This window comes from Helianthus annuus, chromosome 6, assembly GCF_002127325.2.
Source record: "Helianthus annuus cultivar XRQ/B chromosome 6, HanXRQr2.0-SUNRISE, whole genome shotgun sequence".
NCBI lineage: Eukaryota > Viridiplantae > Streptophyta > Magnoliopsida > Asterales > Asteraceae > Helianthus > Helianthus annuus.
The window spans coordinates 117,255,570-117,268,900 of NC_035438.2; positions in this window are offsets into that span (position 1 = coordinate 117,255,570).

The window sequence follows — 13,331 nt, forward strand, 5'->3', positions numbered from 1 at the left end:
GTTTTGCTATGTATGTTTACTTAACATGCTAGCACATTATTTTACATTACATTTCTTTTGCTATGTATGTTTAATTAACATGCTAGCACATTGTTTTACATGACTTTTCTGCTTTGTATGTTAACTTAGCATACTTAGTACATTTGATTTACATTACCTTTTCATGCTATGTATGTTCCTCATACTAGTACATTGTTTTACATCACATCACATGCTATGTATGTTCATTTAGTCCATACTTAGTACATTCACATCACATCACATGCTTACATTCGGTATAACATTTGGTTTGTAAAAACGGGACTTATATACATTCATTAACATTAGCTACGCCGCTCGGTAGTAAGTAATGGTACCATAGGACTTGACAAATCCCGTTCCTGACATCCTGGGTTGGTTTGGATGAAAGGAATGACTGAATCCGAAAACATTTCACATTGATAACCTTTACTTAAGGTTATCCGTCTGTCTCAAGGCTTGAATGTATGCGTTTAACATACCGCATAAGTGTTTGTATCAGTATAGCATGCATTTCCACAAAACATAACTTTGATTTAAACCAAGTTTTACTTCAATACTTTGTTTTGTGTATTTTCACCTATGGTTTAGTGATACATATTTCACTTGCCATACATGTCATTTTGTTTACACATTACATGATTGACATTTGACATAGACATTTTTGACATGGTTTTGTTTTCACAATGACATTTGACAATTGGTTTAGACATGGGCAATTTACATTGGTGGTTTGTTTGGGTAAGTGATTTAAGTAACGAGATGTGTGTAATATAATACAAGCATGGTGGATACGCCGCTGGTACTTCCTATATATAAGTGCTTGTATTATATTACATATCGTAGCGTTACATAAATCATTCAATTTGGACTTATATATTTTATACAAATGACATATTTTTCACAAGACATTGTTTCACAAAACTGCTTGTTATATACGAACTCATTTTATTTGGTTATTCATTTAACCATAGATTATTCTTTTACATATACATATCTATCATCGTTTTCAAATGATTTATAAAACAAAACATTTTTACAAGGATCATGACTGACTTTTGTTAAACAACTTTTTCCAAACTTATAAGTCATGAGTCCTAAATCAATAAAACCTATGTACTCGCCAGCATTTTTATGCTGGCATACCTATTTTCACATGTGTTTCAGGAGATGATTCATAGGATTGATCAAGATACACATAGGCGGACTTGGGCCTTAGTGACAATAAAAGATGCAAGACTAGTTGATTATGTTATATTCTTCGTTTGTTAAGACATTGTAACTCCTTTAATCAATAAAACAAAATTTCAATTTTCCATGTGTTATGAAACAATGATTCTGTTACAACACTCCCCGACGATTCCGCCGCGTTTTGTTGTTTTACGTGGTCGGGGTGTGACAGAAAAGTTGGTATCAGAGCTCATGGTTATAGGGAATTAGGTTATTAGTAATGCTTTGACCTAGTCTATAACCTTCCTAGGACCCTAACGCGAGTTTACTTGCGTTTAGTCATAAAACAATACCGTCTCCTATCCTTAGGTGACAACCACAACAAGAACATAAATTTGAAAACCGCTTTGAAAACTAATCATCTGTTCTAGGATGATTGATTACTAGGTTTTGAACCCTCTAAGTTTTCAAATCTCGTCAAAGTTTGGGTCTTTTAATGTGAACACGTGCAAACTGGAAGGGTGAATGCCTGTACTCTGAGTTTTCTATCTAAAGCTAGAGTGTTCGTACAAATCCGCAGTATCGGACCAGTCACTCTTACCCGGGAACTCTTGGGGTGAGTGTTCACTTATAGGCAAGCATGTTTTCAGCGATACATTGTTATGACCCGCTTGCTTTGATTTGTCACCATCTCATTTGTTTGCCTTAGGTAACAAACAAATGATCGCAATTCGTATGCATTGCTTTTCTGTTTGCTTATCCGATAACATTTCATTTGTTACTCCCTATGTCTTTCATTTTCTTCTAGAATGTCTCTTTACCTCAGCAACGGTCAAATGTCCGAGCAAATAGCCAAATTTGCCCAGCAAATAGGTGAAGTGATACTGAAGTCTGTGGATCTAGGCATTGCCATGTCTCGTCTCAAAAATGGAGCCACTCAAGAGTCACCGAATGAAGCAGAAGTCAGGCCTGCACCAAAATCAAGGAAGCGTAAGGCTTCAAAGAAACCCGCAGCAGTTACACCTAATCAAGCGGGACCTAGCCAAGTGGCAGCGCCACCAGCTAGGAAGCCGTACTTGGGAGCTGCCCCATGGTGCAATTGATGCAACCGTCATCATTCAAACCTTATACCCTGCTCCAAATGTACCTACTGTGGACGGTTGGGACATTTGATTAACATATGCCGCTTTGCTATCCAACACAAAGTTGTTGCAAACCCTGCTGCTACCCAACTCCAAGTCAACCCTACTCAAGCTCGTTTCCCGTCTGGTACTTGCTACAACTGTGGTAAGACGAGCCATTTCAGGAACAAATGCCCGAAGATTGTCAATGCAAATCCAACCCTTGGATGAGCATTTGGCCGAGCAAAAGATGTTGTTGTCCTATGCCTTTATTTCTTTTGTTTTCTTGTATTGTGAAACAAACTGTTTTGTTCATAAATAAAAATCGTTGTTCGCAATTCTGATATACAAATATAGTTACATGTGTGTATGGCATTTCCCTATGATACCTACATCAAGGAACTATGCTCTTTACAAACTACTCTTGTGATTCTCCCTTTCAAGTGATCGCTCATAATTTCCTCGAAAGTTCTAAATACTTGTTTCATTCTAAGAAACGAAGTACATGAAATGAAGTGACATTATGAGTAATCGTGCTTTTTCGCACATCTGTGCCTTTGAATCCTTGGTTAGATAACTAAGGGTATTTTCAAATCTCATACCCATTACGTTCTGATTTTTCAACATGCATAACATAAGTTTTCAAAACAACCTTCATGATTTCAAAAACATTTTATTTATAGTTCAAAAGCGTTTTTAATATAGTGTATTTACTTAACATATCATATGCATGATTTCAAAAAAAAAAAAAAAAAAAAAAAAACATTGTCTATATTTTCAAAAACAACCTCCATGATTTCAAAAACAATGTCTATGTTTTCAAAAACGACCCTCATGATTTCAAAATGTTATTACTACAGTATAATTACTTATATCAAGTGCATGATTTGAAAAGCATCATTCATGTTTTCAAAAACCTTATACATAATTTCAAAATTCACCCCGCATGATTTTTAAACATTTTTATAAATATACCTACCTAATACACCTACTTTATGATTTCGAAAGTATTATATATAAGGTTTCCAAAAACATTGAACACATTTTAGAACCCCATGCATAGTTTTCAAAATATTTTCCTCATACATTGGCTTAACCTTCAAATTCCGCTTAATATGTCGCCTTGGATATCTAGCATCTCAACTTCATAAGCATTTTTACTTCATGTTTTGACTTAAGCACATCCAGTGAAAGGTTTCAAAACATCTTCAACTCCTAAAATCCATATGGGATCTTTTTATCTTCACAATTAGACCCTTGTGGATAATTATCATTCAAATCAGAGTTCTTAATTGGATTCCTTGTGTAACTTAATTCGAACATTCCGGTACCTTACAATCGAAATCGAATTTCCTCTTTAAGATCTTTCTATCTTCATAGTTAGATTCTTGATAATGTTTGAAGCACCAATCAAAGTCCACTGATTGGATACCTGGTGTGCTTTAAATACATGTGCTCAGTTAGCAGAACAAATTAACAAAATGATGACAAATTTAAAATCAAGTTAAACAATTATGTGATTATGTGTTTATGCACCTTGTGTTTTCTTTTATGCATTTTGTGTTTTTAAATACTCTGGATATTCGTTATCCAAATCCTCGTAGAACCTTTCATATTTTCATATGAGGGATTCATAGTAGGACATTAAACAGGTACTATCTCAAATCCTTAATTGGGCTTCTACGTGATAGTTAAGACCCTTGGATTATATAGTACCATTCCATGATTCAAAAGAGACCCTTTGAGTGGTCTAGTCAAAAGATTGATTCAGAATCTGGTTAAGAATGACATATGGTGATATAGCTGAACAGACTCCTTGGTAGTCTATTTAAATCATTCATTTATTTAATTAAAAGACTCTATGGTAGTCTAAGCACAATCATCACCGGCTCGTCCATTGTTTCCTTCCCCTACACATTATAAGATGCACTACGTGACTATGCAAGGTATTACTTAATTATGGATGCATACATAATTATGAAGTTCAGTGCACGGAAACCACGGTAAGACTTATTATGTGTAAGAACCAATAGTGGCAACCATAACAAAATGTGAACAATAGAGGTACGGTGGACGCACCAATAACACTTTATATACTTTTATATAAGTGACCCTCTCACATTGCAAGCATGATGTTATTAAAGTTACTAGAAGTTCAGAACTCTAACCAGTGTTGTTGGATCTTTTCAACTTCATGTTTCAAGCTCTCACAAGTTTCCTCTAAATAAATTTCGGGACGAAATTTCCTGAAGTAGGGGAGACTGTGACACCTGTGTCACTTCAGCCATCAAACAAATACCAAACCAATAAAATATTGTATTTCATACTTGGGATTTGTATAAACATGTGTATCTTTTGCACATATCAATTCTTGTTCGATTTCGGGCCCTAAATCGCTTTCTAGAAGGTTATATGCGCACTAATGCGTAAATATAACCAGTTTAATGCAACAAACACTCTGGAATAGTGACATAGGCTTAACATACCTCAAATAACCTCCACATAACTTAGAAATAAGTTTTGGATGGTTTGGTATGCGGAAATCAAGTTTATTCGCTTACAGGGACTAAATTCGACAAACTGCGAAAGCATGTCAATTTGTACTGTAACAGACATTTCGGAACTTGATCATAGGTTACACATACCCTAAATATCCTTTACATAGCTTAGAAATAGGCTTTGAGAGGTTCGCTATGCTAAAATAAACTTATTTGATCAATAGAGACTAAAAGCGTCAAAAGTGCATAAGTTCGCATTTTCGCGCATATCTTTCGTCCTGAATATTCCGGACATCCAAAAATTTATGTAATCATTAAAATATTTTATTTTAGTGATTGGCATAATAAAATTCCATTCGTCGCGTAATTTGGATCGTTTTTGCGTTCATTACGATTTCCGTCGTAATTAACCGAACACCGCAACCGTACGACCAAACAAACTGACATCCGAGACGTTTTTGAGCATATTTTAAGTTCCCTATACTTTAACTTTATTTTAGTGCCTTGAAATGGGGTTAACGGGGCTTAAAAGTGCAAAAAAATCAAGTTTTACAAGTGCAGGGACCATTTTTGAAATTTCTGGCAGATACATTGAACCTGGTCCATTTTTGAGATATGATGGTTTGAACCCATGGTTTTAAAATACCATGGGCTGGTATTTAATGGTTTATAAAATTCTATGGGTCATTCTAGGGGTGCCCATGGTATTACAAAACCATGGGCACATGTGTACGGTTGAGATTAAATCACGTTTTTCGACGAACGATCTTAACGGTTCAAGGAAATCTATAAATACCCAACCCAACTTCATTCATTTCCCACATTTAATCTGATTCAAAGCTTTCTAAGTGGAAGTATATACTTCCTACATGAAAGCGAATCGGGTTAAATCTTGCGGGGACCTTCTGTAAGTATTCATTCGCGTTTTTCATTCGTTTTAGCGTTAAAGTCAAACTGCGTTTGACTTTCTGCATTGACCAGTTTATGGTCAATGCAAAGTTCGTTTGAACTTCATAACGTGAGCGTAATCACGATGGTTATAGTCCCTAGTGACTATACCTACTGATTTCCACGTTATCTAGGCTCAGTGACGAGTCGTAGTTTCAGCCAAAATGCGTTTCCTCGCGTATTTTATAACCAAACTACTCTAGGGTATCAAAACCGTTTGTTTTGATACCAAACCTGTTTTCTAACCTTACTAAACATGTTCTAGCATGTTTAGCTCGTCGCTTTTAGATTTGTGCTTGTTTAGGGTCGTAAAGGTAAGCGATCTAATCAATCGCTTATACTTTCGAACCCGACCCATTTGGTCGATCATTAGGATCCGACCAAACACTTTAGGTGACCATAGTTGTATATAAAATAACCTTTTAAGGTTATGCCTTATGGTCACGTCGTTTAAATAGTTGTATGATAAGTAATTCTTATGCCTTAGGAAAATTACCAAAATGCCCTTTTTACGCATAAATTCATTTTAAGCATATGTAACCTAAATTTTGACATCTAAACTGATTAGGTAACTATATTAGACATGTTAAGGCATATTTTACTTATCATAGGACTAGTTAAGCGGTCCGAACGCGTTTTACGCGAAGACGCGTTAAAGTAGCATAAGCTACCTAAACAGGTCGTAACGGGTCATAAGCACTTAGGTTAGGTTTCATGTTAGTATATGGACTTTGTTAAACCATATCGTATGAGTTCCAATACTCATTTGGTTTACGAAACCCCATACTATCCAATCCCCCGATTTAGGTCCGGTTATTTATGTAGTTATCTATATAGGGTGCCGTTTGATTCCGTGATCCCTCTAGCTTTGCTTGGTTGTTGTTCAAGACTTCTAAGCACCCTCAAGTGAGTACATAATCCCCTCTTTTACTGTTTTTCAAACGTTTTGGGGTGAAACACATGTGCCTACTTGTTACTTTCATGTTTTCATGTTTTCATATCATATACTTGCTATCTTCATTAGTACACTATTAGTACATGATTTCATTATGTTTTGCTATGTATGTTTACTTAACATGCTAGCACATTATTTTACATTACATTTCTTTTGCTATGTATGTTTACTTAACATGCTAGCACATTGTTTTACATGACTTTTCTGCTTTGTATGTTAACTTAGCATACTTAGTACATTTGATTTACATTACCTTTTCATGCTATGTATGTTCATCATACTAGTACATTGTTTTACATCACATCACATGCTATGTATGTTCATTTAGTCCATACTTAGTACATTCACATCACATCACATGCTTACATTCGGTATAACATTTGGTTTGTAAAAATAGGACTTATATACATTCATTAACATTAGCTACGCCGCTCGGTAGTAAGTAATGGTACCATAGGACTTGACAAATCCCGTTCCTGACATCCTGGGTTGGTTTGGATGAAAGGAATGACTGAATCCGAAAACATTTCACATTGATAACCTTTACTTAAGGTTATCCGTCTGTCTCAAGGCTTGAATGTATGCGTTTAACATACCGCATAAGTGTTTGTATCAGTATAGCATGCATTTCCACAAAACATAACTTTGATTTAAACCAAGTTTTACTTCAATACTTTGTTTTGTGTATTTTCACCTATGGTTTAGTGATACATATTTCACTTGCCATACATGACATTTTGTTTACACATTACATGATTGACATTTGACATAGACATTTTTGACATGGTTTTCACAATGACATTTGACAATTGGTTTAGACATGGGCAATTTACATTGGTGGTTTGTTTGGGTAAGTGATTTAAGTAACGAGATGTGTGTAATATGATACAAGCATGGTGGATACGCCGCTGGTACTTCCTATATATAAGTGCTTGTATTATATTACATATCGTAGCGTTACATAAATCATTCAATTTGGACTTATATATTTTATACAAATGACATATTTTTCACAAGACATTGTTTTACAAAACTGCTTGTTATATACAAACTCATTTTATTTGGTTATTCATTTAACCATACATTATTCTTTTACATATACATATCTATCACCGTTTTTCAAATGATTTATAAAACAAAACATTTTTACAAGGATCATGACTGACTTTTGTTAAACAACTTTTTCCAAACTTATAAGTCATGAGTCCTTAATCAATAAAACCTATGTACTCGCCAGCATTTTTATGCTGACATACCTATTTTCACATGTGTTTCAGGAGATGATTCATAGGATTGATCAAGATACACATAGGCGGACTTGGGCCTTAGTGACAATAAAAGATGCAAGACTAGTTGATTATGTTATATTCTTCGTTTGTTAAGACATTGTAACTCCTTTAATCAATAAAACAAAATTTCAATTTTCCATGTGTTATGAAACAATGATTCTGTTACAACACTCCCCGACGATTCCGCCACGTTTTGTTGTTTTACGTGGTCGGGGTGTGACATCTTCAGATACATAAAAAGTGCTCCCACACTTGGTATCTGGTATCTTGCTAATGGGAATGTTAAGCTTTAAGGATTTTCAGACAGTGACTTTGCTGGATGTAATGCAACAAGGAAGTCCACATCAGGAGGGTGCCAATTTCTAGGTGATTGCTTAGTATCTTGGCAAAGCAAAAAACAAGCAGCTGTTTCAACATCCACTGCTGAGGCAGAGTATATAGCTGCTGCAAGCTGTACAACCCAACTTTTATGGCTTCAAAATCAATTGCTAGATTTTGGTATCACCGCCCTAAAGACACCTCTCATGTTAGACAGTCAGGCAGCAGAAAATATCATCAAAAATCCAGTTTCACATTCAACCACCAAACACATAGACATCAGACATCACTTTGTGATGGATTGTTATGAAAAAGGTTTGATTTCTCTACATCATGTTCCAACTAAAGATCAGGTAGCAAATGTGCTAACAAAAGCCTTAGACACATCCACCTTTGAAAGCTTGATCTCTAGGATTCGCATGCTGAACATGGAATAATAGGCAAAATCCTGTTTTTTTATAAATAAAAGCATTAAAATGTTTTCAGAAAATCAAAAATCCATCCTTAAAAATAACTAAAAATGAAAATTTTTCTTTAATCCTTAAAAGTCTGCCATAACCATTGTTTTGGTTCAAACATATGTTCTGCTAAATGTTGTCCACTGCTGAAAGTCAACCTCTGTTCTCTCATTTTCCTTGTAAATCACTGCTGATCAAACATCAGTGTTTTCATCCACTGATAGTTAAAATCAACCACTGTTTTCATTGTTACCGTTGCAAACCACTGATATTGCTCCATCAGTGGTTTCCTACCAACTGTCCTCCATTTTCATCAGAGGTTGTCACGTGGGCAGTACTTGGCTGTCAGATCTTTTATAACCGCTGCCACGTCAGCATACACTTTTCCCCCTTTAAAACCCTGATCAAAACCCCAAACAGGGTTTTCATTGTCGAATCGAATTCAAAATTCTTTTCTCAGAGCAGTTACCATCAATTTCTCTCAAAATCACTCATCTTCTTCATCCGTTCTTCATCACTTTCAACTCGCAATGTCTATTCCATTCAAAACCCCACATAATTACTTAGGCTTACTTGAAAAACCAAGTCATACTGAAACCTTCAACTCCGTCATTGATGCTCTGTCGTCTTCAAAGTACAAAACTTTGTTGACCTGTGATGCTCCAATCTTCATGGACACCCAACAAGAATTCTGGAAAAATGCTAAATTAGAAACTAAGGATAAAAAGCCCTTAGCCATCAATTCTTCAATAAAGGGTGTTCCAGTCACAATAACACCTCAAACAATTTCAGAGGTATTCGAACTCGACGATCTTCAAGGTAAAAGCTCATTCCCAAAGTCAGAGTATCAAACTGATTTTCTTAAGAGAGGGTATGAAGAGGAAATGAAAAAAGATACTTTACAAAAAGGTAGTTTTCCTCTTGCCATGAGGTTTTTGTTTCATACCCTTCTCATGTGTGTCTCAAATAAAACAACTGCTTTCAATGAAATCCCATTGAAGATCCAATACCTGGGCTATGCTATACTACAAGGAGAAAATTTTAACTTTTCCCAAGAGATCTTCAATTATCTTGTTACAAATGTTAACAAAAAATCATTTTTGTTGTTTCCAATATTTCAAAGTTTTTACTTACAAAAGAAATTTGCAAAAGATAATGCACATGTGCTTATCCAGGGAAACCCCATCCAAATAAACAGCCTAACCTCTGAAACTTTTACAAGGCTGTCAAGACCTTCCAAAACACAAACAGAGGTTCCTGAGCAGAATTTAGCAGCTACCACTACTCCTCAGGCACCTGCTGTTGAGCCCACTGCTCAAGGTGATCACAGCAGCACAACCACTGCTGTGAAACCCACACCTAAACCCACCAAAAAGCCCAAACAGAAAAAATCCCAAAATCCCCCCAAACCCACTAAAAAGGTAACTCTGAAAGATGAGATCCCAGAGATTATACCAGTGACAACACAAAAGTCACCAATAACCACTACTGCTACTTCCTCACAACAATTGGATGATAGATCTCAACCTAAACCTAAAAGACCTCCTGCATCTTCTCAAAAAGATCAGGTTGTAAGAACATGGACACCACATTATGATGCTCTGGAATCACTTGATTCCATCATCCACAGCCCACCTTCTGGGGCAAATTCTCTTTCTACACCAATCCTCATTGCATAAATTCCACCAACCATATTACCTCTATTGGATGCAATTGATTTAGCCCAGACACAAATCAGTTCATCTCAATCACTTGCCACTGAGATTATGCTACAACAAGTGACTGAGTCTGGTGTCTCAGTCTCTGTTAACCCACCAATAGTTGAGGAGGTTACACTGCAGGAAGTACAAGTACTTCCTGTCAGTAGTTCTAGTGGAGCAGCTACTACAAGTGTTGAACCCACTGGTTTACACTTGGACAATAGTTTCATAAGTGAGACTCCCTTGAAGGCAATTTCTTCATTGGGAACCAGGGTGTTTCCAGTATTTACTGGTTCACTAAAACTGGTTATCCCTGCTGAAGGAAGAAGTCCCCAGTACCAAGAAAAAGGGGTAACAGTGGATGATTTCTGGGAACCTTTCCCCAAGTCAACCACTGATACAACCACTGCCATTGGGAAATCAGATGATCCCATTAACTTAGGTGATGGTTTAATGTACAGAGAATTGACGGAGAGGGTTAACAAACTTGACACATCTGTTGCAGATATCAAAAATATGCTACAACAGTTGTTACAAGCACAAAAGGCAACACCCATTGCTACACCAGCTCAAACATCTGCTCCATCATCTGCTCCTACTCCCACTGAGCTTTGGGAATTATTTCAACATCTGCTTCACAAATAAAGAGCATATGCTGATCAACAACATGAAGTTTAAGTTCAAACGATCAGACATATGATGGAAGCTAAGTTCAAAGATACATAGGCAGATATCAAGGCAATTAAGGCTCATTTACTACAAACCACTGGCTCTGCTCCTCCTACAATCATTTTTGTTGACAATCCTCTAAATGATGCCAAAAAGGGGGAGAAAAAGAAGAAGGGATGGGAAGATGGTCTATACATTGAACCAGATAAAAATATAGTCTGGTTGCAGAAATCCCTAGGCCAGATGGTTCCAAAAAGGTTGATGTAACCCTAAATGCCTTTGCTGATGAAAAAGCAAGGCTGAAAAGGGATATGGAGGCAAAGGGTAAATCAAGGTTTGAGCAGGAGAAGAAAGTCTTAATGGAGATGGAAGAACAGGGTACTTCTGAGCCCAAGGATAAGGAAAATCCCAAGCCTAAAAGAAGACAACCCACTAGAAAAGTGAGGCAACCCAAATCCACACCTTCCAGAATCACAAAACATACTCCCAACCTCCCAAAAGCTCCTCTCATCAAACCTCCAAACCAACAGATGTTAAAACACCTGTTGTATCAACAGCTGTTGGTACTTCAGTGGTTTCAACCAATGTTACCCCAACAACTACCACCAATGCATCAACACACACTTCAACCACTACCATCACCATACAACCCACTGCCACACCATAAACAAAACCATCATCACAAACACCACCTACCAAAAAGCTGAACACATCAGGTGATACATCATCTGTTGTAATGACAACAGTGGTTGAAACACCAATTGTTTCAACAGCTGTTAGTCAACCACCTACCACTCAAATCACCACCACTCAACCCACCAAAACACCACCAACCTCTCCTACACCCAAAAGGAGAAGGATAATATTGGAAGATGATATTTCCCCACCTCTAACATCTTCATAACCACTGACCCTTGCTACCATTCCAAACCCTGTTCCATTATCATTAGCACAAGTTCAAAATCCAAACACTGCCATTGTTCCTGCAGGAGTCCAGTATCCATTAGATCTTCCAGCAGTTAGAGAGGAGATAAAATCCTTCTACTCTGAAGATGACCCTGCAAAAAGGAACCTGCCATCTCTTCAAGGGTATCCTAGGCCTAATAACATAGAAGAATATTTGAAGTTAAAGGCTCAACAAACAGAGGATATCTCTAAAAGAAATTCAAAGGGAAAATCTGACAAAGAGATCCAAAGATACTTTCAATACTTGTCACTCAAGTCAGAACATTGGAGCAGTTTTCAAAAGATCTTTGCCAGAAATTATCAGAAAGAGATGATGAAAGCCTGAGAAAAGATTACATTGAACACATTATAGCATTCAAGAAATACAAGGCAGAAAAAGCTTAATATAAGGAATGGACCCTTATTGAGCTCAAAGAGGAGTTAGAAAGAGTGGAAAAGATGAACAAAGACAAAATAAAACACACTCCTCCTGTTTGGTCAAAGTACAAGAAAAATGTACCTGAAAGAACTTTAAAGCTAAAGAGGATGAAGGAAGAGCTGATAACAGCTGATTTTGGGTTAAGGAGTCAGGTGACAAGGTGGTCAGAGGATAAAGTGATGGCCTCTTACAAAAAGCTGGAAGAATTGAGAAAGAAAAATCCTAATGTTCCTCAAAAGCTTGTTTACCCTGAAGCAGTGGTTCCAGCTAAATCACAAAAGCTACAAATCAAGAGATCCACTGCTCCACCTGCTGCCATCCTTTATCAAAGAAAGAAACAAAAGCAGATGGATGCAGAAACAACAGAAGATATAACACAAGGGGATTACATTATAAAAATGGTCCTTAAGCAGATGATAGTAGAAAATCCTGAATTGGCAACAACTACAGACACTGCTCAACCAGTCATCACCAGGCCAAATCTCCAAACTCATCTTCAATAAAAACTCTCCCAAGAAACCCAAAGGATTCAAAAATACTAAAGTGGAAATCTGACAAACAGACCCACGTAATTTAATGGTGAGGAGAGGCAAATATCAAGGGAACAAGCACTTGGCCTGGGTGAAAAAGATCTTCAAGATCTCCTTGGGCTTACACTGTGCAGGGATGAGGATGACACAGATTCCATGGACTTTGAATTACAATTCAAAGGACAAGTTAGGGAATTTTTGATGAGGCAATAAAGATCCAAGAATAATGAAGGGTTTTAACATCATCTGTTCCAGGGGGAGATTGTTGGGATT